The 27,680-nt window shown below is 33.2% G+C and overlaps 1 protein-coding gene across 30 annotated transcripts in view; it reads right to left on the minus strand.

Annotated features, from left to right (window-relative positions):
• Positions 1-27,680, minus strand: part of MYT1L (myelin transcription factor 1 like) — a 693,632-nt gene that overhangs the window by 440,393 nt on the left and 225,559 nt on the right. Inside the window, exon 6 of one of the 30 annotated variants that reach the window (XM_074288012.1) lies at positions 25,153-25,201. The exons of the other annotated variants lie outside the window; for them this stretch is intronic. The gene's annotated coding sequence lies outside the window, so the exon portion shown is untranslated. The remainder of the gene's footprint in view (positions 1-25,152; positions 25,202-27,680) is intronic. 30 annotated transcript variants of the gene reach the window in all.

The raw sequence follows: 27,680 nt of genomic DNA on the forward strand, positions 1-27,680 counted from the left end.
TCAATCAATAAGTATTTCCTACATATGTGGCACTCTGTTAATTGTGGGGGATATAAAGAAAAGTAAAACAGCCTGGGTCCTCTGAGAACCCACATTCCAATGGTGGTGGTGGGGGAACAGGATGGACAGAGATAACATGAAAATAACTATGCACAAGATAAATACAGATAATAAATGCTAGAGCCAATGCACTACAACCAATGGAAGTTTCCCTGTAAAAAGGTACATTTTCCCTTGTAAAATGGAAAATAATGATTATTGCTTACCTCAAAAATAAGCATAAGTATCTCATTTGCACAATTTAGCATGTCATAAGTTTTCTGATTCACATATTGATTTATTTGCATAGTTTTGTATACACAATTAAAAAATTAGTTATTTGAAGACAATGAGACAGTGTATAAAATGATTTGTCAACCACTATTGAATTTAGAATTGGTCCACCCATAAAATTAAAATCTTCTCATTCAACAGAAGAGGAAATTGATACAGAGTTGAGAGCTATGAGTTGTCCAAAATCATGGTGTTACTCAGTGCTAGAAGTGAAACTAGAACTCAATTTTTCTAATTCCCAATTCAGAACTTGGTTCACTCTACCACAGTGCCAGTTTTAACCTTAATGAATAACTCCATTAAGAAAAGTAAGATTCATAGATTAGCGGGAAGGGTCACTAGGAAAAGAAAAATTAAAAATGAAATTTAAATAAAAACAGCAAACATGAAGTTAAACAAGATTGGTATTTAACCAAATAACAATGGGGCCCTTGGTGACACTGAATTACAAGAGATATAGAAATAAATCTCTTGATAATGAAAAAAGACAAAAAAAAAGTTTTGAGAGGAAAGAAAACTAATGATATGAGATTTTTATGAATATTTCACATAATAGAAAATCACCTTTATATTATTATGTTTTTAGAATACTGAACCTAAACAATGATAGATTATTTCTCTAGTTCTACAGAACAATCCTAAGATAATTTCTGACAGGAAATACCTTTTGCAATACATAGGCACTTAATAAATGCTTACTGATTGAATAATTGATAAAAAATGATTTTTATAAGCCACTCTAATAACCAGGTTCATCATGTCTAAATACAATATCAAACCTGGGAAATGTACTGCACTTAAAACATTCATATATGATAATGGGGAAATAGTGTTGAAATTGAAGAGAACTGAATTTGACTCTTGGTATTACATGACTTTGTAGCTATGTTACATTAGCTATCTGCTTCCTCTTCCAACTGAATCATTTTGTGTTTGTTTGGAATTCATTTGTTTGTATGTACTTATCTATGTTCACATGGTCTTTCCTGATAGAAGACAAATTTCTTGAAACTAGAGAGTATTTTCTTTTTGATATCCTTATTCCTACTCTAGTTTAGTATCTGACATAAAAAACTACTTCACTGACTGATCCTATGACCAAATCAATAGTCTCTCAGTTTCCTTTTCTGTAATAGCTTTGTCTCACAGGATTGTTTATATATACTATGCTTATATCATAGAGTTGTTTGGGGCATTAATGCTAAATATAGAAAAGCAGAACCAAAACAATTAAGTAGCCTCAATGAAGATATTAGCCAAAATGACTGACAAATTCTTTATATTAAAGAGGATTTTGGGAATACTCTAGTATGCATTGGAGGAAACTGAAGTGACTTGCCTAAGGCTTGTATTTATTATACCTAAAAATATTAAGTAGGAGATTGGAGTTTGAATCCAAGAACTATGTCTTCAGGTAGCATGCTTTGCTTTTCTGAAAGTTACTTCTATTTTGGGCCTCATAAGCCTGTATCTAATAACTCATGTTTTGTATATATGTACATACATACATACATACTTACATGCATATATACACACATAGGCATATGTAAGAGAGAGACATTGTATTTCACTATAATTGGTTTTCTTGTAATTTTATGTATTTAATTTTCTGCAATTAAAACACTTTCCTGCGAAGTCATCAGATTGTCTAAAGGACCCGACACATGTAAAAGTTAAGAACTCTAGCTCCAAATTAATTTTAAAAATGCAAAAATCAAATGAAACACTACAATTAATTCTTTGGTTTATATCTAGTGGTGATATTTCAACTTTTTTCTTCTCAGTGATTAGTGGGGGTATGGAAGCAGAGAGATGTGATGGTGTGGGGATAAAAGTTATATCATTTTTTTAAAGGGGGGACAGTTCAGGGGCATTCATTTCTCTCTGACTATGGGACAGAATCTATTAAAGGAAATAGTCCTTTATGATCATGACTTAAAATAAAACAAGAGGAAGAGTATTAAGTATCATTTGCTTTTGGTCACCTCTGTGGTAAGTTTGAAGCTTTATATCACTTTTAAAACTCTGTCTCATAAACTACTGAAAAAAATCAAGAATTCAATAATGAAATGGGGCAGCTTGGTTGCCCAAAGGATAGTGCATTGAACTTGGAATCAGAAAGACATCTTTATGAATTTAAATTTAGCCTAGAAGACTTGTGAATTTGGGCAAGTCATTTAACCCTGTTTGCTTCATTTTTCATCTGTAAAATGAGCTGGAGAATTATCTTTGCCAAGAAAAGCCCAAAATGGAAGCACAGAGAGTCAGACATAATCAGAATAACTGAACAATAACAGCAAATAATGAAATACATGATGGCTAAAAATGCAAATCCATACAAATTGGCAAAGGAAAACTTGTGACAAATGAATTCATTATTAGTTAGGTTCAGCCTCTAAAGAATCTAGGACAATGATAAGCCTATAAATATACAGTTTTCTTTTGGTAGGTAACTCTGTTGTCATATAAAGAGCCTCATATTTGAAGTAGAGATTCCTGATTCTATAATTTATTATCTCTATGCTTATGATAATTATATATATATCATTATATAATGATAATTATATTGTACCGTAAGCTTTGAAAAACAAATGAGACTCATTTTCTCATTGATCTTCACAATAACCCCATGAGATAAATGCTACAGACATTATACAGAAAGATATTATACAGGTGAGAATACGGAAGCTTAGAGGGGATAAATGATTTACCTAGGGTCAAGAAGCTAATACGTGTCAATATTCCAGAGTCTCAGTTTCCTCATCTACAAAATGGAGGATAATAATACTTGCCCTAATAATTTGTAGATCCAAAGCTATATCAAATTGAAGTTTAGACTTTCCTGAAATGACAGAAAAGGAAATTAAAAATATTAATTCAAAATTATGGAAAATAAGATAATCAGCAGGTTTGTTGTTCATTCTCATTACTTGTTTTGGTTTTGAGATATGACTGTAAAGTATAGTAACTGATTAATTTCTTCTCTTTCTTTCTTTAAAAATTGTATTAAAAAGGCAGCCAGGTATAGTATCAAATTCATTGGTCCTAGAATGAGATGCTTCAGTGGCATTCTCTTGCCTCTAGCTAGAATAAATTATAAACTCCTTAGTTTGTCTTTTAAAATGTTTCATATTTTCCATTTATGTTTTATTTTCCTTCATGCACACAATGGTTTAGCCTATAGAATCATATTTGCTATTTTCTGTAAAACAAAGAAACAAATGAAAACCAAAACCAAATCCAAACTCAAACCAAAAATACCATTCAGTCTTCCATTTCTATGTCTTTGTATAGGCAATTCCCCATGCTTGTAATGAGTTCCTTGCTCATCTTTTCATTGTAGAATTTTTCATGTCCTTGCCCTTTAAGCTCAGTTCAAGCTTCACATTCTTCATGAAAGCTACCTGATCCCTTACTTGCCAACGTTTTCTCCTATATACAAGATAAATAATTTAATTTTAAAAATTTTGTTTACATTTTGCCCCATTTTTTTCCTCTGTTCTGACCATTGATTTCCTTTAAGTCCCAATTAAAATCTCACTTTTTTTCAGGAAGCCTTTTCTATCAACTCTTAAATTATTGTATTTCCCCTTTTAATTATTTTCTATTTATCCTTTAGATGGCTTGTTTTCTATATATTTATTTGCATGATGTTTTCCCCATTATATTGCAAGCACCTTGGGTATTAGGACTATCTTTTATCTCTTTTTTATATTTCCAGTGCTTAGGACAGTGACTGGCACATAATAGGTGCTTAATAAATATTTACTGAATTGAATATAATTGATTTATTTTTTTTCAGTGAGCTCTTTGAGGGCAGGGGTTGTTTCATTTTTGGTTTTGGGCCTTAGTGTCTCATGAATGGTGGGCATTTAACAGAAGCTTGAAATTTCATTGATTAACAAATACAACCAGTGTTATATAAATATGACATTCACTTCTGGAGATTTTTTTTTTCAGTTGGAAAACAAGGAATAATTTTTTTTATTCCCATTCTTGGTCTTCAAATATAGAGGAATCACTTGTGACTTCATTCATTTATTCAACAATATATCTTTACAAAATATAGACACACTTGGTCTTAGTGAACTGTCCTTTGAACCAGACCAGATGAATATAATTTTAAAATAATTGATGTGAAATCTCTAGACTCAACCTAATATTTTCTTTTCAAGTAGACAATCAAATTATCCTTTTTATTGTTAGGCTTAAACAAATGCAATTCACTCCTATTTTCTGTGGTCAAAATCAAGTGATGTCTCTTTGTATTTTTTCCCACTCACTTCAAATCAACTTTAAAACTTGCAAATATCTTTCCAGCACCTACTAAAGCTAATATAGGATTTTATGTGGAGGAAATACTTAATAAATACTTGTGCCACTGAGTGAATTAATCTTGAAATACAAACCTATGGTAATTAAGACACTAGGATAGCACTAATGAAGAATAAGTATTTCTTACTATGATGACTTGATTGATTCTGAAAAGAGAAAAAGGCTGGCATATGCAAGAGACATTCTCCCTGACCAGGTTTACTCTGACTCCAAAATTCAATTGAAGAGTTGGTCAAACTGATTATTTAAAGTTAAGGCAGAATTTGCCTTTCCCATATAGTCTTTTTAAATTTTTATTTAGAAGTTATTAAAAATATAAAACTTTGGCAGTTAAAGAATTGCCAAAAAGTAGAAACTTACGGTAAGTCTAGAATTTGCTATCATTGATCTTGATAATTCAGGTCAAAACATATGTCCAATTAATTAATATAATTGTTCTTTCTGGTCTTGAATTATTTAAAAATCCCCTTCATGCTGTGAGTGGAGACACAAACTAAAGGCTGACCCATTTAGGGCCTCAGACTCCTATTCTTTCTAAGTACTTTTGGACACAAACAATAATGATTCTGAGTTGACAATTCAATGTTTTGTTTTTCTTTCCCAATTGGTTGCTGTGTCATTTTCATCCAAGAAAACACATTTTAAAGGTCAGTGTCACAGTAATCAGGCCTCAGAAGGTTGAATACTATAAGCAAAGGAGCATCTTCAAAGTTGATGTCAGAATGTCTGGGGAAAGGGTTGTGCAGAAGAGGAGAGACAATGGTGCTAGAAGGTGATTAGCAGACCCTTCTAAACAGAGTTCATTAAAGCCTCAGATGCTGTCAGCTGTCAGCTTGGTTGGCAGCAAGATTAGTGACCAAGCAAGCCCTGAAGGGAATAGGAGCATGAAATATTGGAAAGATAATAAGAACATGTCATTTATTCCTAAAGGCTGATTCCTTTCTTATAGGCTCCAATTCTATCTTCTTTTTATTCGTTTGTTTTTGTTTCTGCTTACTTTTAGCAAACTTACCAGAAGAAAAAAAATGGAATTTATTGAGTTTCTTTTTCATCTTTATTTCTAAGGAAAATTAGTTTATTATTCACTCGTTCAACAAAAATTTATTAAGGGCCTTCTATATGGTAAGCAGAAAGGACTTGGAAAAAAAATGAAACAGTCTCTTCCATCTAGGAATGAAATTTCTATTCTCTGTTTCTGTCTCTCTGTCTTTCTCTCTCTCTCTTTCCTTCCTTCCCTCTCTTCTCCTTTCTTTCCTTCTTTTTATTCTTTGCATAAATAGGTTTATTTATCAAGAACAATTTGCTAACAACCATGTTCCAAAGTCACCTGGGCCCTGTGAAGAAGGAGTGGGGACTCCTCTTAACCAGAGCTTTTCAACCACAAGCTGTATAATCATTCATCAAGGATGTTGTGGAAAGGACTTTTGTTCAGCTATGGACTAGATTATAGGGCTTTTGAGATTCCTCAAATTCTCCAATTCTGTAGACCTGTGGAATTCTGTATTGTGTCCCCATAGATGTTTTTGCTTTATTTTTAACAAGTGCCTTCCCCCTTATTTTTTGTTAATGATACTTTTTATGAATTCCAAATTATGCTGTTGCTAAAATGTTTTGTTTCAATGAAAATAAATGTTATCTTTTCTATATGACAAATTTTTGCCATTTTATTTTACTTTATAACAAATTTTCTCTCAGCAATTCATTAATGAAATTCTCTGGCAATGAGTTCTTTTAGCACAATTTTAGTACCATCTTTAGTAGCATGTTGGGAAGTGGAAAGAGACCTCGGATATTGAGTCAGGAGAGATATGGGTCCAAATTCTTTCCTCTCATTTGTGGAAAATTTATCTTCAAGTATTAAAAAGCTTCTATTTCAAAACATAATACAAATTAATTATTTTTTTATTATACTTACATTAACTTCATCTTAATTAAAACTAATTTCTATATGAGCCTACCTTTTTGAGTCAAAATAAATCCTTTTCGTATATTAGTCACATTTTTTAAAAATCAAGTTTACTAATTAATCCATTTAAAAATCTGAGCTTAAAGACCTCGGTCATTAACATAGGCCACAGAAACACTGACTAACTTGAAAAAGAATCATTTGTATATTATCACTATTAAAATATACAGATTACTCTGTAAGTATTTTCTTTATTCCCAGAATGACTATCCTAGAACACTATTACTAATATGCACTCAAACATCATTTGAATTCTGTTATAAAGAGAAAATTATTAAAAAGAAAGACAAGTCTTTCTTGGAACCTACCCAAGGGAATTCAATTCCTGATATGTGCACAAAAGTCATAGAAAGAATAATTTTTTAAAAAGCAGAATCTGAAGAGTTAATTCATTATTCATTTCAACACCTTAGCTTTGAAGAAGAAACTGAGGTCTGGAGATGATTTGACCAAACTATTTTAGAGTCCTACTGCTAATAGAACTCAGATGAAAATCTGAGTTTTCTGCTTTCTAAGATTATCTCCCATTATGGGATAGAATCTCTCAACTTTTAGATAATGTGGTAACTGGGAGTTACAGTAAGTTTATGCGTTCCTTAACTGTAAGGTTGAGGGTGGAAGAAAGTTATGAATCTGTAAGGCTTATTTCTGCTGTAAGTCTTATATTAAAACTTAGTTTTAAAAAAATTCTTAAGATGCAATTGCTAAGAAACAGATGAGAGGCCTTTCCCCAATTAAATTTTGCATAACCCTGTTAATTAGACACCAGCTCAGAGATAGATAATTAGATTAAAAACTACATTTCTAAATCTTTAGTTGAATTATGACTCAGGATAGTTATGACTACATAGTCTCCTACAGACAAGTAGCTGGTGATCTTGTAATAGCTGCCCTGGGTGACATAATTATAATTGGTCAGTGGAAATACAGTAAAGAATGGGAAAAATACCCTCCCTCCGTAAAAAGCTCAATTTGAAGGGTTGGCAAATAATCCTTTATGAAACTCCTATAAGAGAAACTCATAATTCTTTGGTCTTGTAATAGATCCATCAGAGCAAAAGGATTAATATTCACATCAGGGCTTGCAACTGAGTGGAAAGAGGTGGGAAAATTTTTTCTACAAGCCTGTAATTTCAAGTGATTTATGAGTGGGTGAAAACCACTTGAAAATATTCTCAGACCTTTACTTCTCAATCTCTTCTACCCACTCTGCCTCCTCTTCTCATCCTTTCTTTTCTGGGCTTTTCCTTTCCTCTTTTGAGAAAGTTTGAATGAGAGTAGGAGGAGAACAGCAGGGAGCCATTGAAGATTCCTTTCTTCCCTTCTCCCACTTGAAGCAACATACACTACAATGTAAGTAACTAGAGAGGAGGAAGAACGGGTGTTATACCTAACATTTTGAGATAACTGGGTATTGTTACCCTAGTAAGGTCTTAGCATACTTGGAGGAAATACAGTTTGTTGATACACGCTTGGAGCGGCAAATATTATTTAGGGCCTGGACAGAACAAGCAATGAGAGTTATTCAAAAGAGGAATGGGTTTCTTAGAGAAATTAGAGGACCTCTTATTGAATATTTCTATTTAGGTACAATCTGGAGTAGATGGATTTTGAGACCCTTTTCACCTTTGAGATTGTATGATTCTAGACTAATAATGACATGCAATAATGATGAGTACATTTACCTTCTCAAGAGACTTATTACGGTTTTCTGAGATTGTTTTTTGCTCCAGACACCTTCAGCCTCATTTTCTGATCTTTGTTTGAGATTGCCTTCTAGACTGACCCTGTACACTGGTCTTTAGTTAACTCTTAATTAGTTCTTTATAATCTGGAGCTTAATGTAGTTAAAAGGCAAATATGATGGTGGAATTATACTAAAATCATAGCATTTAGAAGTAGAAGGACCTCCTGGATTATTAATAATGACATTTATATACCATTTTATAATTTGTGAAGTACCTTACTTATATTCTCTCACTTGATTTTCTTTTTTCCTTTTTTTTTTAATTTTATCATTGTCTGCATTACTTTATTTATTTTTTTTAATTTATTTTTTTAATTTTGAATTTTTTTCCCACAGTATATATGCATGAGTAATTTTTTTATAATATGATCCCTTGTATTCATTTTTCCAAATTATCCCTCCCTTCCCTCCACTCCCTCCCCCTGATGACAGGCAATCCCATACATTTTACATGTATTACAATATAACCTAGATAAAATATATGTGTGTAAATACCATTTTCTTGTTGCACATTAAGTATTAGATTCCGAAGGTATAAGTAACCTGGGTAGATAGACAGTAGTGCTAACAATTTACATTCACTTCCCAGTGTTCCTTCTCTGGGTGTAGTTATTTCTGGCCATCATTGATCAACTGGAAGTTTCACTTGATTTTCAAAGAATTCTAAAAAAGTGGATGCTATTATTATCCCCAATTTTTATACATGCAGAAACTGAAGCTAAGATGTTAAGTGACAGGCCCAAGATCAAATAACTAGTATCTAAAGTAAGATTCTACCTTTGGTCTTCCTAACTTTAGGCTTAGTATTTTCTCAGGTACTGCACTGATGATTAATTCTTTAATTTGAAAAGGCTCCAAATCAAAACTAAAGTGGAGAGAATATTGGTGCATGACTTTTTATTTGCAAATGATTGTGTGCTCAATACAGCCCCCAAAACTGAGACACAACAAAGAATGGATCAATCTCTGCTGCTTTCGCTAATTTTTGCCTAACAACATCAAAAAAAACACAGGTCCTCCATCAGCTGCACCCCACCATCTATAAATGCTGAACCATTAGTTACAGTAAATGGTGAAGTTTTGAATGCTATGGATAATTTTTTTTTTTTTTTTGCCTTGGCACTATACTTTCCAAGGATATCCACATTGATGATGAGATTGACATGAACATTGTCAGAGCTAACTCAGTGTTTAGGTTGTTGTTTGTCCTTCATTCTTGAAGAGGACCATGACATCATGGAGCTGATGCCTTGACATGCAAGTGAATTGGATTTAAGTGAGGGAAGATTGTGCTAGGTCACCTGCTTCACTTTCTCCTCCAGAACCATATGGGTCCAGTGTCCAGATATAAATCAGGACCACTGGAGATGGCCCTGGATGCAATGGGAGACGTTGGTCTTTTTAAGCTAAGGTCTTCAGCAGATTTGATTGAGTTCGCACCCATTCAGTGATTAAGGCTAGGTAGCAATTGAGGCAAGAATCTCCTCTTTAGCTTAGCCCAAAAAATTTAAATCAATAAATCAATGTTTGGGAGGCTCAGAAGTAAATTATAGGAGAGGATAAGTATTATTCTTACTACCAAACTGAAGGTTTATAGAGCCATGGTGCTGGCCTTATTGTTGTATGCCTATGAAACCAGTACCATGCTAGGAAACTGAATATCTTTCATCTGAATTGTCTTAGGAAGATTCTGAAGATCACCTGGCAGGATAAGACACCAGATACCGAAGTTGTTTCTCAAGCTAAATTGCCAACTATTCCAGTTCTACTTCTGAGAGCACAACTCTGTTGGGTTGGCCTCATTTAAATGCCAAAAGTATACTTGCCAAAAAAAATTATGGAGAACTCACACAGGGCAAGAACTCATAAGGTGGTCTGAAAAATTAATACAAGGAAGGACACTCTCAAGGTCTCTCTGAAGAACTTTAAAATTGATTATATCATGTGGGAGACACTGTCCAGCATGGCATGCCCTCATCAGAGAAGTACCATCAGAGAAGGTAATGTTCTCTATGAGCAAAGCAGAATTAAATTGTCTAAAAGAAATACCAGATGCACAAAATTAGAGAAGCTACCTCAAATGTTCACATGGACTATTTGTGTCCGACCTGTAGCAGAGCACTCTGAACTCATATTGCTATGACAGTCAGACATACTGTAATCCCACTCTAACATAGTGATATCATTTTTGTTCTCTTCAAGAATGAAGGTCAACAACTAAGCAGCTGCCATTTTATTTTAGAGTTAAAAAATTAGAAACTCAGAAATGGGATATAACTTTCTTAAGGTTACTCACTCACTTATTAAATGACAGAGTTGAGATTTGAATTCAGGTATTCTGACTCCCACCCCAGTGTTCCTTTCACTACACCGTGCTGTCTGTCTCTCACCATAATACATTGCTTGTCACAAGTGGCAGACACCACAGATTCCTTTTCTAAAGCAGATGGCAAATGTACTTGTCAGTTAGCACAATCTGGGATTCCAGAAACAGTTAAAGATTTTGACACATTCCTCTGAAAGAAATTTCAGAAGCAACAGGTAAATAGGAACTAATTCCACTTTTGGAGAAGGGAAAAGAAGATAGCAAAATTGGATTGCCTCCATTTGACTCTGCCTGGATTTTTATTGACTTTTCCATTTTCCCCAAATGGACTAAACCACTTTCTCAATGGCTAAACATTTTAATAATCTCTTCAAAGTTTAGTCAGTTGGCTGAAGCAAGTATTTGTGATACTTAATATTATTTCATGTTTTTAGTTTCATCTGCCAATAGTACATAATAGCTTGTCACAATTTGTGATGTGTTCTGGACAGCAAGTCTTAGAGTCATAGGTTCTCTGAGTTGGCAAAGACTCTCGGGGACATCTAGCCTAAACCACACCTGAACAGAAATTCCTTTAAAAACATTGCTAAAAAGTGCTTATCCACCTGCTTAATCATACGGTGATAGAGATCATATAATACTTAAAGGCTATAGAAATGCAAATTATTATGATTTCATATTGTTTTATAGTTACTTATATAAATTCCTTATCTCCAGAAACTATAATAAGGTCCATAGGGGTAGGGAATAAGTCTTAAATATTTCTCAAACTTCCTCATTTCTTTTGAGAGTACCAACATTTTTCTGGTCATTCAGGTTAACAATCTTTTGATTACTATCATTTCCTATTCTCTACTTCATATCCAATCAGTTGCCAAGTCTAGTTGATCCCTTTCTATATAATCCCTAATTCTCATCCATTCATATAAAAAGCACACACACACACACACACACACACACACACACACACACACACTCTCTCTCTCTCTCTCTCTCTCTCTCTCTCTCTTTCTCTGTCTCTGTCTCTGTCTCTCTCTCTCTCTTTCTCTTTCTCTCTCCCTGTCTCTCTGTCTCTGTCTCTGTCTCTGTCTCGCTCTTTCTCTTATGCACTAATACAGATAACCACCTAATGGGTTTTCTTGCCCCTGGACTCTCCCTTTTTAATCTTCTGCATATTGTAATCCCAACCCAAAAATGATATTCTGAATATATAATTCTTACCACATAGATCTTTACTAAATTTGTTCAATGAATCCACACTCTCAGTAAAACCACTACTACCACAACAACAGTAACAAACCTCTCAATTCTTTAAAGCCCTTCTCAATCTTAGTCCATACCATTTCATTTTTTAAAAATACATAACACATTCTTTTTAGATAATCTATTAGTTGTGCTAATAAATGGCATTCTTTCTCTTTTTTTGCACTAGTGGTATCTCATGTTTAAAATGTGCCCCGTTTTACTGTATCCTATACGGAGGCCTTTTCTGATTCTCTATCCTCCATTTGGTTATATTAATCTATGTATGATTTTGGTGGTCACAGTTTACTTCTTTGTGCTTGGAAGCAGCAAATGCCAGCAATTTTCTGACATGAATTTGATATACCATCAAACATGACATCCCTGTTATGGCTTTTAAAAAATCAAAATTCCTTAAGTTTATTTAGTTACAGATATAAGAAAATTTGCACATTTTAAAAATTGTCCTGATTTCTTTAAGTAACACTTAAAATTTAATGAAAATTAATTTTCACATAATTTCTGAGTTTACATTGACTTTATTTTATTGAATAGATGTATTCCTGAAAAATCTTATGCATCTAATTATATTTTCTCTCTGATTTACCTAGTAGTTTTGGAGATGTTTTGTCATGATTGTTATTGTTTTTGAAAATAACTATCAATATTTGAGGATTAAAGTTTCTTTGACCTCTTTCAATTTTTTTGTTTAGTAGTTCATCTTTTATAATTCAATACATAAATATACTCTCAGTCAAAAGATCTTGGCAATTAATTCTTTTGTAAATTGAAGACTTATTTAACTAGAAGATTTAGTAACTTTATCTGTCTTTATAAATTGATTTTTATATATAATGCATAGATTTAAACATTTTCAAGATAACAGATGTAAATTATTTACTCTAAGTAAAATGTCTTTTTCCAAATTTCAGGATTTGTTAGGAAAACTGAATAGGTTCCAATGTGTCAAAATCATGTATTCTGGAGATTTTTTTCTGTGAATTTAGAACTAACAATATTTTTTTTTCAAACAACTGAACCTCTCTGTCACTTTAATTTATGCAGTTTTTTGAGTTTTTCATTTGAATTAAGACATATTGCTTTAAAATATACTAGTAAATTTCACATCTCAATTATTTACCAGAATATAGCAGTAGATAGATATCATATATGTAGCTTTATTTTAAACTATTTTGTATCCAGCTATGACCTAGATGTCTCCTTAAGAGCAGAAGACACTATTAGGCATTTTGGGTACCTTGGACAATTTAGGTCATGGGATAGAAGGAGAGTTAGGGAGACCAATGTTATTCTGAGATGTATGATGGAGATAAAGAAATGGGACTGTCATTTATTTTCATAAATCAATGGGGTAAAACTGAATTGAACATCAATTCAATGTACAAACATCTATTGAATTCCTGCTGTCTGAAAAACTATGCTAATCATTGAGGAAGATACAAACATTTTTTAAAAGTCCACTTCTTACCCTAAATCAAATTATTCAGTCATTTATATTTCTTCATTTCCTTGTTTTTAAAGAATCAGAAATTTAGAATTAGTTGGTACTTAAGAAATCCTTTAACTCAATCTTTATCTTTATATCGAATCCTGTCTACAACATTGCTGATAAGTAGTTCATCAAGTACTCATTTAGAATTTCTTGTAATGGGAATTCTGAGCACATCTTCAATTTCTATCCTTGGGCATTTTATTTCTGAATAAGTCAAACTAAGAGGAAGGTTTTCAAAAGGTCAAGAATTTCAAGGGAATAAATGAAAAAAAATCAAATGAAGGTGGCCTAGCTGTACCAGATCAAAAATTATATTATAAAGCAGTGGTTACCAAAACCATTTGGTATTGGCTAAGAAATAGACTAGTTGATCAGTGGAATAGGTTAGGTCCAAATGACAAAATAATTACTAACTCTAACAACCTAGTGTTTGACAAATCCAAAGACCCCAGCCTTTGGGATAAGAACTCAATGTTTGACAAAAATTGCTGGGAAAATTGGAAATTAAAATGCTAGAAACTAGGCATTGATCCACACTTAACACCCTACAACAAGATCAAGTCAAAATGGGTTCATGACCTAGGAATAAAGAATGAGATTATAAATAAATTAGAGGAACATAGGATAGTTTACCTCTCAGAGCTGTGGAAAAGGAATGAATTCATGACCAAAGAAAAACTAGAGATCATCATTGATCACAAAATAGAAAGCTTTGATTATATCAAATTGAAAAGCTTTTGTACAAACAAAATCAATGCAGATAAGATTAGAAGGGAAACAATAAACTGGGAAAACATTTTTACAGTCAAAGGTTCAGATAAAGGCCTCCTTTCCAAAATATATAGAGAATTGACTCTAATATATAAGAAATCAAGCCAATCTCCAATTGATAAATGGTCAAAGGATATGAACAGACAATTCTCAGATAAAGAAATTGAAACTATTTCTAGTCATATGAAAAGATGCTCCAAATCATTAATAATCAGAGAAATGCAAATTAAGACAACTCTGAGATACCACTATACACCTGTCAGATTGGCTAGAATGACAGGGAAAGGCAATATAGAATGTTGGAGGGAATGTGGGAAAACAGGGACACTGACACATTGTTGGAGGAACTGCGAATACATCCAGCCATTCTGGAGAGCAATTTGGAACTATGCTCAAAAAGTTATCAAACTGTGCAAACCCTTTGATCCAGCAGCGTTGCTATTGGGTTTGTACAAAAAGATCTTAAAGAAGGGAAAGGGACCTGTATGTGCAAGAATGTTTGTGGCAGCCCTCTTTGTGGTGGCCAGAAACTGGAAACTACGTGGATGCCCATCAATTGGAGATTGGCTGAATAAATTGTGGTATATGAATATTATGGAATATTATTGTTTTGTAAGAAATGACCAGCAGGATGATTTCAGAACAGCCTGGAGAGACTTACATGAACTGATGCTGAGTGAAATGAGGAGGACCAAGAAATCATTATATACTTCAACAACAATACTGTATGATGATCAATTCTAATGGATGTGGCCATTTTCAACAAAGAGATGAACCAAATCAATTCCAATAGAGCAGTAATGAACTGAACTAGCTACACTCAGTGAAAGAACTCTGGGAGATGACTATGAACCACTACATAGAATTCCCAATCCCTCTAATTTTGTCCGCCTGCATTTTGGATTTCCTTCACAGGCTAAATATACACTATTTCAAAGTCTGATTCTTTTTGTTCAGCAAAACAACTGTTTGGGCATGTATACATATATTGTATTTAATTTATACTCTAACATATTTAACATGTATTGGTTGACCTGCCATCGGGGGGGGGGGGAAGGAGGGGAAAAATTGGAACAAATGGTTTTGCAATTGTCAATGTTGTAAAATTACCCATGCAAATATCTGGTAAATAAAAACTATTTAAAAAAAAAAGAGGAAGGTTTTCTCATGTCTCCCTGTATATAGTGATTCTAAATCTGTCTTGCAATTTTCTAATCATTGTCCTGGCTTTGCTTTCTGGGGGCTAAGCTAAAAAATGTCTAATTTACTGTTATTTTCCTTACTAAAATGCAAGTTTCCTAAGGAGAACCTTTTTTCCCTTTAATCTTTTTATCCTTAATAACTAGAGACAGCATTTGCATAGTGGACAGAAATTTGTCCTTGAATACAGGAAACTTAGTCAAAGTTCCTCCTTTATCACATACTAACAGTGTAATGCTGGACATGTCATTGTATATTTCAGTGCTTTTGTTATTTTGTAAGACTAATCTTCATTGGTAGAGGTAATTTCCCCATTTGTAGTTCCCTATATCAATGAAGTCATAGGACAAATTCTTATCCATATTCTCAGCATTTTGTTATTGCTGTCCAGTCATGTCTGACTCTTTGTGCTTCATTATGGGATTTTTCTTGGCAGAGCTACAGAATTATCAGATTTAAACTCATGAAGATGGATCTTTCTAGTTATAAACCTGGTACACTATCCACTGTGCCACCTAGCTGTCTCATAACATAGTGCCGGATGAATATTAAATGCTCGTTGAGCATTCCATTTTATACAGCAAGTTTTTTAATAATTGAAAAAAAATCTCTTTTGTCTTTCCCATATCCCATGCATAAAATCTTCCCTTCTCCATTATAAACATCCACAGTTCTCCAACTCTTGCTATATGTTTTTTAATCTATATTATGCTAGCTGTCTTCTAGCTGGTCAATTTTTTTTTCTTAAAATAGAATCTCAAGATATAAACACAATACTCCAAGAGGTATCTGACTGGGAAGAGTATAAAAGACTGGCCCACTTTTCTCCTAATTCAACCTATCTACATATTTAATCTTTCAGACTTCAGTAATAACTCATAGTTTGCAATTCACTAAAACTCACAAATATTTTTGACATGAGATAATAGGTGTAGCTGTTGCTGCTGTTCACTCATGTCACAGAGTCTTTCCAACCTCGTATTCTTGATCAACTGTCCAGAGATTTTCTTGACAAAGGTATTGGAGTAATACACCATTTCCTTCTCTAGTTTTATATAGGAAGGAATTAAGTAACTTGGCCAGTGTCACACATGTATCTGAATTCAGATTTGAACTCTGGTCCCTTCTGATTCCAGGCCCTGTGTTCTATTCACTGTGCCATCTAGCTGTTCCATAGATTTAGCTACAACTCCCCAAACAGCATTGTTGCCTTTTTTATTGTTGGATATATTAAACTTCTTTTCTGATATTCAGTTAGGAAGTCAATAGGAGAATTTGAAAGAATAGCCAAGCCAAGCAGTTAATACTTAAAAGAAAAAAAAATAATGCTACCAAGTATTAAAAAAAAAAAAAAAGCTAAAGATGAATTAGGTTCACAAATGGCCTGGAATAATATGTGAAAAGACCAATTAATCAATATTAAGATCCATACTACTCAGCATCCTCATAAAATGCCATTCAACATGCAAGCATACATAAATCAAATATGTTATTATGGAATAGTTATGCCAAAAAATATGCTTTCAGCTTCTGGTTTTCAAAAGGCCATCACAAGAAAATTCATAATTTTCAGTGGAGATGTCACCTTATTTTTATAAAAGAGCTTTTATAGAAGGAGGCACTTTATTGGCAAAGGATCTACATACTGAGTTTATTTACTTACTGATTAGATTTATAAAAGATATACCCATCATTAGCCTCTGGGCACATGGATGTAAAACTGACAAATAATATTAGTGCCTAAGTATGAAGCTAAAGCTTAGCTGAAGTGAAAATGAAATCAAATGAAAAAGTCTAACTATGCATATACTCAGCTTCTGAAAGCAACACTAACACTTGGGGCCTATGTGTCAAAACTTTGTCTTTCCTCCTTCAGACTCCTCTTAAGATACTTTGGTATCTTGCTCTGTGGCATTTTATTATTCACAGAGGAATCAACCTGGAAATGTCAGGAGACTAAATTGGCTATATTGATCATAGAACAAGCTCTAGAAATGGTCCTTTAGTGCACACTATAAATAGTGCAGTGCATCCATGCCCAGCCTAGAATCAGGAAGGCTCATCTTTGTAAGTTCTGCTCTGGCCTCAAATACTTACTAGAGGTGTAATCTTGGCAAGTCACTTAAAGCTATTTGGTTCAGTTCCTTCATCTATAAATGATCTAGAAAAGAATATGGCAAAATTCTTCAGTGTCTTTGCCAAGAAAACCCCAAATCAAAACCCCAAATCTGGTGATAAAGAATTGGAAACAACAACAACAACAAATTGCTTTCAGGGATCCAAGAGTAGTGAATTTATAATTGGAGAGTCTCCTGCTTATAGAATTTGCTGGCAAGATTCTTGAGAGAGTCCTGCTTAGCAGGTTGACCATACATCTAGAAAAGAAACTTATTATTTGACAAAAAATTTGACAACATTATGGCAGAGACTAGGGATAGACCAACTTCTTACACTATATACCAAGATAAGGTCAACGTGAGTACTTGATTGAGACATAAAGGTAAAAAGATACACAAATTAGGAGAATAAGGATTACTTCAACTGTCAGATCAATGGAGAGGTAAAGAATTTATGACCAAACAGAACACTATGACATATAAAATGTGTAATTTTGACTATATTAAATTTAAAAGAGTTTGTACAAACAAAACCAATGTAGTTTGAAGCATAGCTCAATGGGAAATTAGATACCCACATGTGCTTGGGATGAAAATATTTCAGTGTTAAGGGATCTCAATTTTCTCAGCATTCTCAGCTATAAATTATGGGCTTTGATTAAACAGAAAATTCAATTTCCAAATCCAAAGACCATTATTAGGAGAGGAAGGGATATTTTAGATCCTCTAATCCATGCACTTCCTTTTCTAGTTAAAGAAACTAAGGGTCAGAGCCCTTAAACAACTTATTCAAGAATAAATAGTGAGTAAATGTAAAGCCAAGGTTTGCATCCTAGAAGGCTCAATGTTCTCTCTTTTTGCAATACAATTGAACCATTATACTCCATGTTTTTAAAAGCACATTTCTTATCATGTTAAACATTGGATGTCAGGACCTTTTAACACTCTTAAAAATTATTGATGGATTCCCCCAATGTGGATTAATGTGGATTATATCTATCAATATTTACCTAAAGGGAAATAGGGAAAAGGGAACAGACATTTATCAAATACCTACAAATATGTGAGACATTTTGCTAAGTGCTTTACAAATATTATTTCATTTGACCCTTACAAACCCCTGGTTGGGTAGATACTATAATTATTTTCATTTTATAGTTATAGAAACTAAGGCCGACAGAAGTTAAGTCACTTGCCTAGGATCACACAGCTATTAAGAGCGTGAGGTAGGATTTGAATTCCTGACTGCACTGAATTAAAATACCTTAATATCATTATGAAAATAATTTTAATATCACATACTCGCTTGGATTTGGAATGGTCCCCAGACTACACTTTAAGAAATACTGGTCTAACTACATAGAATTCCCAATCCCTGTATTTTTGTCTGCCTACATTTTTTATTTCCTTCACAGGCTAATTGTACACTGTTTCAAAGTCCGATTCTTTTTGTACAGCAAAATAACTATTTGGACATGTATACATATATTGTATTTAACTTATACTTTAAGATATTTAATATGTATTAGTCAACCTGCCATCTGGGGGAAGGGGTGGGGGGAAACAAAAGGTTTTGCAATTGTCAATGCTGAAAAATTACCTATGCATAAAATTTTTGTAAAAATTAATTAATTAAATTAATTAATTAATTAAAATAATTTTTCTGCTTCTATTATGATAAAAAAAGAAATACTGGTCTAAAATGGCATTTGGGTTCTATTTAAAAGTGTTTGCTTACTTGCTGAGTGATGTTGCTCATTCAATAAAATGTGATATTGAATGAGCAAAAGTATTTTGGAGCTGTTCTTCTGAATCTGTCTTATTGGAGACAGGCTGAAGTTTCTCTCTCTTTTTTCTGAAATAAGGCCAAGACATTGGCATAACTGATTCCATGTGACTTAGAAGGTAATTTTTAAAATTGAAGATCCCATTGCAATATTTAAATGTGATAGTTCCCTAAAGCCTCTTGAAATATAGTGGCACACTACTTAAACATACAGAAAATGTCAATCAAATCTGATTCTATTCACTAGTTGAAGAATTATGGTATACCTAAGGCACAAGTCACATCCCAAAATTGAGTACTTTAGCAAAAAGTGATGACAATTTTGAAGGAAGTTGAAATTGCCTCAGCAAAATCTTCAGATAAATTCTTCATTTTTGCTATGGTTTCTAAGTTAAATTTTCTTTCCATGCTCTACAGATTCTGAGAATATGAAGTCTATGCACAAAGTCTACTATAAAACGAAAATTGTCATTTTATAAAACTTCAAAGGTCACTTGGTCTAATCTCCACCTGAAACATGAATTGCTTCTAAAATGACTATCTAGCTTCTGCTTGAATACTTTCACTAATTGGAAATTTAGCAAATGAAAAGATAGATACTTCAGTTTTGAATACCCTTTGATAATTAGGATAATTTTGTCCTGCCTTAGAGTTGTTGAAATTTTACTCTGGCTCTACCTTGGGGGCCTAAATCTAATCCCTGTTTCCTATGACAACTCATCAATTCTTTAAATTGATGAAAATAGCATCTGTAAAATGGGGAATAATATGATAGGTCCTACCTCACAGGTCGTTGGAAGGATCTAATGAGATGGTATGTAAAAAACATGTTGTGAACTTTAAATCACTCTGTAAATGTAAATGCTAGCTAACATTGATAATAATGCTAATTATTGATGACTAATGTTGCAAAAACGTGATAAGTCAATTAAGGCAGTTACATGGTTCTGTGGATAAAGTGTCAGACCTGGGACTGGAAAGACTTGAGTCTAAATCCAGTCTTAGACAAGCTGTGTGACTTTAAGAAATTAACGTAACCTCTATTTGCCTCAGTTTCCTCATCTAAAAAATGGAGATAATAATAGCATATACCTCTCATGATTTTTATAAGGATTAAATGAAATAATTGTATAGCACTTATTATAGTGCCTGGCAAAAAAGTAAGTGTTATATAAATATGTTATATTTATATGCTACTACTTATAATCATTATTACTACCACTTGTGCCCTCAAATGCATTTTTGATTGAATTGGACACTCACAATAATGAAGTAGCTAGATTGATAGACTATGTTTGAAATATATACTTCCCCACGCTCAAGTTGTTTCAAATTTTAGTTTCTTTCTTATATTAATGCTATTTCTAAATGTGCTTAGAGTCAAAATCAAGGCCACTTCTTTAATTTTTTAAATATTAAAAAATCCAAACCCCAATACTTAAAGAGCTACCCGATGAGTTTGTGAGATGTCATTGCCAATATAAGAACAGTCCTTTAAAAATTTAGTTACATTAGGACCAGGTTGATATTACAACAGGCTGTTTTATAAGTTCAAAAATGGCTTTTCAGCATATTTGGGAAGATAAAGGTTCATCTGTTCTAGGGATGGTGTAATAACTCTTCATTGCAAGGAATATTCAGTAGATTCTCAATACCATCCACTCTAGAAAAGGGGGAGGTAATGGAGTAGGCACCTTAGGCAAGGTGAGGATAGGAAAGAATGATGGAAGTCTTATAGCTCCCTCTAGGTCAACATGCTTATCTGGAAATGCTCCTGGGTTATCTTTCCCCTGGACCTTTGATTTTTCCCTTGAAATTTTGTAGTTATCCTGTCAACAAGAGCCTAGGACAGGGGTGATGCTGGTGAGACTGGGATCAGGATGTTCCCAGACAAACACTGAGCCTAGCTCCCCCTCTCACAGGTTTTAGTCCTATCTCATTGGATATTAGGGGCTCTCAAAGGTTAAAGACACTATAGGAGAATAAATGTCATTAATTTGTTGGGAAAAACATTAGACCCTTGGGTCTCTGCTTTGAAACTAATTTTGAATTTCTGCTGCCTCCTCTTGAAAATGACAGAGTTGGATAAGATGACTTCTAATATTACATTTAGTTGTGAGTCTAAATGTTTGGAACTTTTTATCTCAGATCATGCTTAATTTCAAAAAGAGTAAAATTAACCTTCCTTTGTGACTCTGAACAAGTAGAAGAATTAAACTATCTGTTATCCTTTCCAGCTCTGATGTGATGGTTTGAGGGTTTTTTTGGGGGGAGGGTGGGGAGAAAAGGAAAGGCTTCAAGTACTCTTTCCCCCCTATTTTTTCAAAACATTTAAAAAAATCTGTATATCTTTGCTCTAAAAATTATGACTCTACTCTGTTCCCTAGCAACATCAGTCTTCTACGATGCTAAATATGAAGAAGCAACCGAATTTGACACCTATGTATTGAAAATAACAATTAGTCAAAATAGGACCCTATCAAATAACTGCATGGTGGTGGAATGGGGAAGGGAGTGAACAGTCTCCTCAGCAACAGCTTAGTTCTACCTCAAGATGTTTGTTCATTTGCAGAGTAATATCACTTTCTCTTTCCTGTTTAGAGTACCTTCTTTGTCTTATCCTAGACATGATTTGCATGGGTTGCCTGAGGTGCAAAGATTCCTACTTCTAGTATTGTTAATACCTATGGTACCTTGTTCAGAAGATTGTTGTAAGGATCCATTGAAATAATAGTTGCAAAGTACTCTGTCTTGCATATATGTGAATGATTATCATCACTTGAAGATTCATTTGAGATAATGACTTTACATTAGTGTAAGATTGTTGACTTATGGGCTAGAAGTTTATAAAGTATGACTTGTAGACCTGTCTTTTACTACTATTTACTTTGTTACTCTGGGCAGACTATACCTTTTAAAAATTTTCATTTTTTTTTTTAACCTGTCAAAAGAGGAGGGAGTGTGTATTGAATGATCTCTAATATTCTTTCCAATCTTGTTCTGATTCAACTTTTTATGGTTCTTAGAGGAGTAGAAGTCTACCATTGAGAAGGAAGTGAATTTGCTCATTTCTGGAGGGAAATTAACTCTTTTAGGCCACCAGGGTCCACATAGTCAATTATATACTCCAGTTCCTTGAAACCCTAGTGGTTAGAAAGAGTTAATTTGGTTCCAGAGACTGAGCAGTTTAATCATTCCTCTTCTCAACCACAGGACTAGCCCTGCTATGTTCAGGGAGCTGTGACAATCCCCCAATGAAGGCTGAGCTTCTCCTTGACAGGCAAATGCATCTTGTTGTCATAGTATCAGTTGATGAGAGGTATAGGCATTGGAGATTTGCACTCTCTTTCTGTCTTTTTCTCTCTCTGTGTCTCTTTGTCTCTGTCTCTTTGTCTCAGTTTCTGTCTCTCTTCTTTCTCTTCTCTCTGTCTCTATTCCTCTGTCTCTCTCTATTCCTTTATCTTTCTCCTTCCTTCCTTCTTTCATTGATTCTTTCTTTCCTTCCTTTTTTCTTTCTTTCTCTATTTCTTTTTTTCTGGGTGTCTGTTTCTTTTAAATGCATGATGCAAAAGTATTAGAACCAGTTAGATGTTGATTTATAAGACATTCAAGTTTCTTCTCTAGATATTTTATTTTAACATATGAAATTTTCAATATATAGAAATAAGTATAATTTTTATTATTTAGGTCTTCCACATTGCTTTGAGAAGTCACTAATATTTTACGACATTCCTATATATATAAAGGATTCTTAAAAGTATCAGGTTCTACGTCAGGTAGTGATCTCAGAATTTAGCTGCTTCAATTCCTTCCATTTTAGAAATGAGGAAACAGATACACAGGAAAAATGAGTGATTGACCCATTGCTAGGAAGTGTGTCAAAGGCGTGAGTTTAAAAAAATGTCTCCAGATGCTGTCCTTTTTGCTATACTGTTAAGAATGTACAGGCTTATTCTGGAGAGCAATTTGGAACTATGCCCCAAAAGTTATCAAACTGTGCATACCCTTTGACCCAGCAGTACTACTACTGGGCTTATACCCCAAAGAAATACTAAAGAGCAGAAAGAGACCTATATGTGCCAAAATGTTTGTGGCAGCTCTTTTTGTTGTAGCTAGAAACTGGAAGATGAATGGATGTCCATCAGTTGGAGAATGGTTGGGTAAATTATGGTATATGAAGGTTATGGAATATTATTGCTCTGTAAGAAATGACCAACAGGAGGAATACAGAGAGGCTTGGAGAGACTTACAACAACTGATGCTGAGTGAAATGAGCAGAACCAGAAGATCACTGTACACTTCAACAACAATATGTATGAGGATATATTCTGATGGAAGTGGAAATCTTCAACATAAAGAAGAGCCAACTCACTTCCAGTTGATCAATGATGGACAGAGGTAGCTACACCCAGAGAAGAAACACTGGGAAGTGAATGTAAATTGTTAGCACTAATATCTGTCTGCCCAGGTTACATGTACCTTCGGAATCTAATACTTAATGTGCAACAAGAAAATGGTATTTACACACATGTATTGTATTTAGGTTATATTGTAACACATGTAAAATGTATGGGATTGCCTGTCATGGGGGGAGGGAGTGGAGGAGGGGGGGATAATTTGGAAAAATGAATACAAGGGATAATATTATAAAAATATATAATAAAAAATTTCTCAATTGAAAGGAGAAAAGTTTAAGAAGTTCTATCATAGAAATAAATATGGAGATGAAAAAGACATCAGAGCCAACTGGACTAACTATTCACCTAATATAGGAATAGAGGAAATTTTTGCTTTTAGACATCCAGCCATGGCTAATAAACCAAAAGCCAAAAAGCCTATTCTATCTTCCTTATTTTAATTATCTATGAACAAATTTAAAGATTGTTTTTTCTTGCTTCTATAGGATAATATAGCTGTCTTGAATAAATGTATGTGTGTGTGTATTTAAATGTGAAAAAAAAAGAATGTACAGGCTTGAGCGGTATATTTCCAGATGAATATTTTCTTCAAAATATTGACAGAAAAATTAGTCTGAAGTCAGAGACCTGAGTTCAAATTCCACCACTTATATTTACTAGTTATATGATCTTGGGCAAGTTGCTTCATTGCGTCTATCTCATTTTCTACAAATGTAAAATGGAGATAAGAATACAATTTCCAGAATTGTAATTGGGGTAAAATGAAATAATATTTGAAAATTTACTCTGAAAAATTTAAATTAAATTCCTAGGAAAAACAAGATACCATATGCTTTCTTTTTTACCCTCTTTGGTAGAAGCTTTTGAAATAATCATATTAGATAGTTTTTATAACTATTAATACTTTTATATTAGTAATATAATGTGCAAAATATTTTGCTGTATAAAAGGAAACAGAACAGGATAGTGAATCCAAGGCTAGCTGTTGAAGCCATCTTGTTTAGAATACTTATTGACAGTGTGGCCCAATGAAAATCATGTAATCTCTCAGTGTTTCAAGTAACTTTGTAAATCCCTAAGTGAAATAGAAAGTATTGATTTTCATTGCTAGAGGAAATTTTTCCATTGGGAGTTCTTTATAGGAAAGAAATCACAGGTTCGGCTCAAAAATTTTAAATAGAATAAAAATAAAGCAATAATAACGCTTCAGAATTTTGATATTTTTGTGATTTCAATATGTGTACTTCCAATTTAGTAAAAGTACTATCAATAGCTATCAAACAAAAAAAACATTCAAGTCTTAAAACATTATAACTCATGTAGCTGATTTATAGCTTGAAACATTGTTTTCTACTTCTATCCTATTCTCTCTTTCTTTGCCCCATATTCCTTTCTCACCTTGTTGATTCTATTTTCCAAATTTGTCAACTTTTGCCAGCGATCTGAGCTAAAAGAAAAAAAAACAAACAATTATGTTTTTGGTTGTTTCATTTGGCTATTTTCATTGGCTATTTATATTCATTTTTCAAACTTTTATATCCGGCATAGGTGGGGAAAATAGGAAAGGAGAATATTCTTCAATTACAAAGAAATATCATATATATCTATATCTATATCTATATATATCTACCTCTCTCTATATATGTATATATCTATATCTATATCTATCTATCTATCTATCTATCTATCTATCTATCTATCTATCTATATAGTATAATACTATATCTTATCAGAAAGCAGAAGGGTTTCTGGGTATATGTGTGATAATCAAATAAAGACATTGAGACATATACATACACATAAACATACATATACACATACCAATATAGGGAAGAGAGAAGAAGAGAAGAATCCTATCTCAGACCTTTACAAGCTATATGACCCCAGACAAATCACTTTACCACTGTTTTACTGAGTTTCTGCACATTTAAAATAGGGCTAAGAATCTATATCCTAGGATTATTGTGGGAGTAAAATGAGGGTGGTTACAAAATTCGCTTTGTAAGCCTTTAAAAACAATTCACTGTATAAATATTACCTATTATTATTTTTAGGAAGCTATACTCTAATCCCAATTATGCTGCTATTGCTTAAAGTTATTTAAAACATCCTGTATTTTCTCACCTTGGTGTCATCCTTTCCCCTGAAAATGCCCTATGTTATTGCTTCCCCAGTCCTAGACCTATTTCTACCTGTTACAATCATATGCATCACTCTAATTCCTGTTCAAATGCTTCATTCATTTTTTTTTCTGATCCCTCTGCCTGTTTTTCTTTCTCCATGCTTCTATGTACACTTGGATGTAAAGTTTTTCTGTAGCTCTGAAGGACTTTTTCCTTGCTTCATCATCATCGTCACCATCATCTTACACTAATTTCCTTCTTTGATGATTCATTATGGCACAGAAATGACTCTTTATTCTCCAAGGCAATGCAGTGGAACCTAAGCTCAGCATATCCTACCAATCTAAAATGGCTTTGAATTCAGGCTTATGTGGCAGATCTGTGTATAAGATGTGTCTATTAGTCCACTAAAACTTGGAAGAGAATCTTATTATCAGGATAATTGCAGATTGGAGCACTTTTTGGACATAGCAACATTCTTATCTTACATAAATTTTAATGGGTGGAGTGATCTTTATTGATGAAAGGATCATTCACTTCAATGAAACCATAAATCTCTGATGTATAAGGCATTTATTCTATTAACTTATCATATCAATTCTTTGAAAGCAAGGACCACATTATCTTTACTTTTGTATATAGCCTAACCTCTAACACAATACATTGACATTAGTAAGTCAGTCTGTGAAAAAGCATTTATTAAGCGGTTAATATATGCCAGTCTAACTAATAAGCATTTAGACTTAAAAAAAGATTCAGTTTTTGCCTTCTAGGAATTCACATTGTAAAGGAGGACACAACATATAAATAATTTTGTATATGAATTAAATATACAAAGAAATTGAAAGTTAATCTCAGAGGGAAGACAATGGTCTATATTGTATGGATTTGACTGAGAGGAGAGAGTGGGAAGCAAGAAATGCCACCTTCAGAAAATAAGTACAATAACAATAAAAACTTGTTGCATAGAATTGAATCAAATTAAGCAAATTTTTATACTTTTAGGATGAAAGGAATTTTTAGAACTGTATAGGTGTTATTTAGAGCTATGTATTTGGGGGTGATCAGTTTAGACCAATATCTTTTATTGGAAGTGGGTTGAAAATTGAATCAGAGAAAGCACCCTGTGATTAAGAGTATTGTCATGGTGGTGCAATTGATTGTGGGACAGAGATCATTCATTTTTTTTAATTACAAAAAATTATAAAGCTTTATATTTTCCATATAATAAGCCTGATTGCTGCCTAACCTGGTGAAATGAATTCCATGAGCCATATCATTGATCTCAAAGAAATAAATCAGTGTTTTTCACTAATGATTTTGACATTTATATTTTTTGGATCTCAAGAATAGCAGCATTTTCCCACTTTTCATGTTAGGGATCATGCTAGGGAAAAAATAAACAAAAAAAGCAAAAAAAGCATATGGGATCTCCTGTAAACCTAATTTTTTTTTTTTCATAACCCTGTTTCTTTAGGAAGATGTCTGAGTTTTGAACAATCAAGTTAAAAACCAAATTTTGAAATCAACCCATTCCTAAAAACACCTGTGACTCTACACATATACATATCTTATCAGTATACAGAAGACTAAGGAAAATGGAGAATTTGCCAATATGGTCTTTTTCTTGGTTAACTATACAAATTATACTATCCACGCTTTTATTTTTTTAAACTGACTTTCAAAGTATAGTGGAATAGAAAACTGATCCCAGCAATGGATTGATCTGGATTCATATTAGCTGTACCAGTCTTGACAAGTCATTTTAACCAATCACTTCTATTAGCCAGAGGTGTAAAATAT

Source organism: Sminthopsis crassicaudata, chromosome 2 (genome assembly GCF_048593235.1).
Source record: "Sminthopsis crassicaudata isolate SCR6 chromosome 2, ASM4859323v1, whole genome shotgun sequence".
Taxonomy (NCBI): Eukaryota; Metazoa; Chordata; class Mammalia; order Dasyuromorphia; family Dasyuridae; genus Sminthopsis; species Sminthopsis crassicaudata.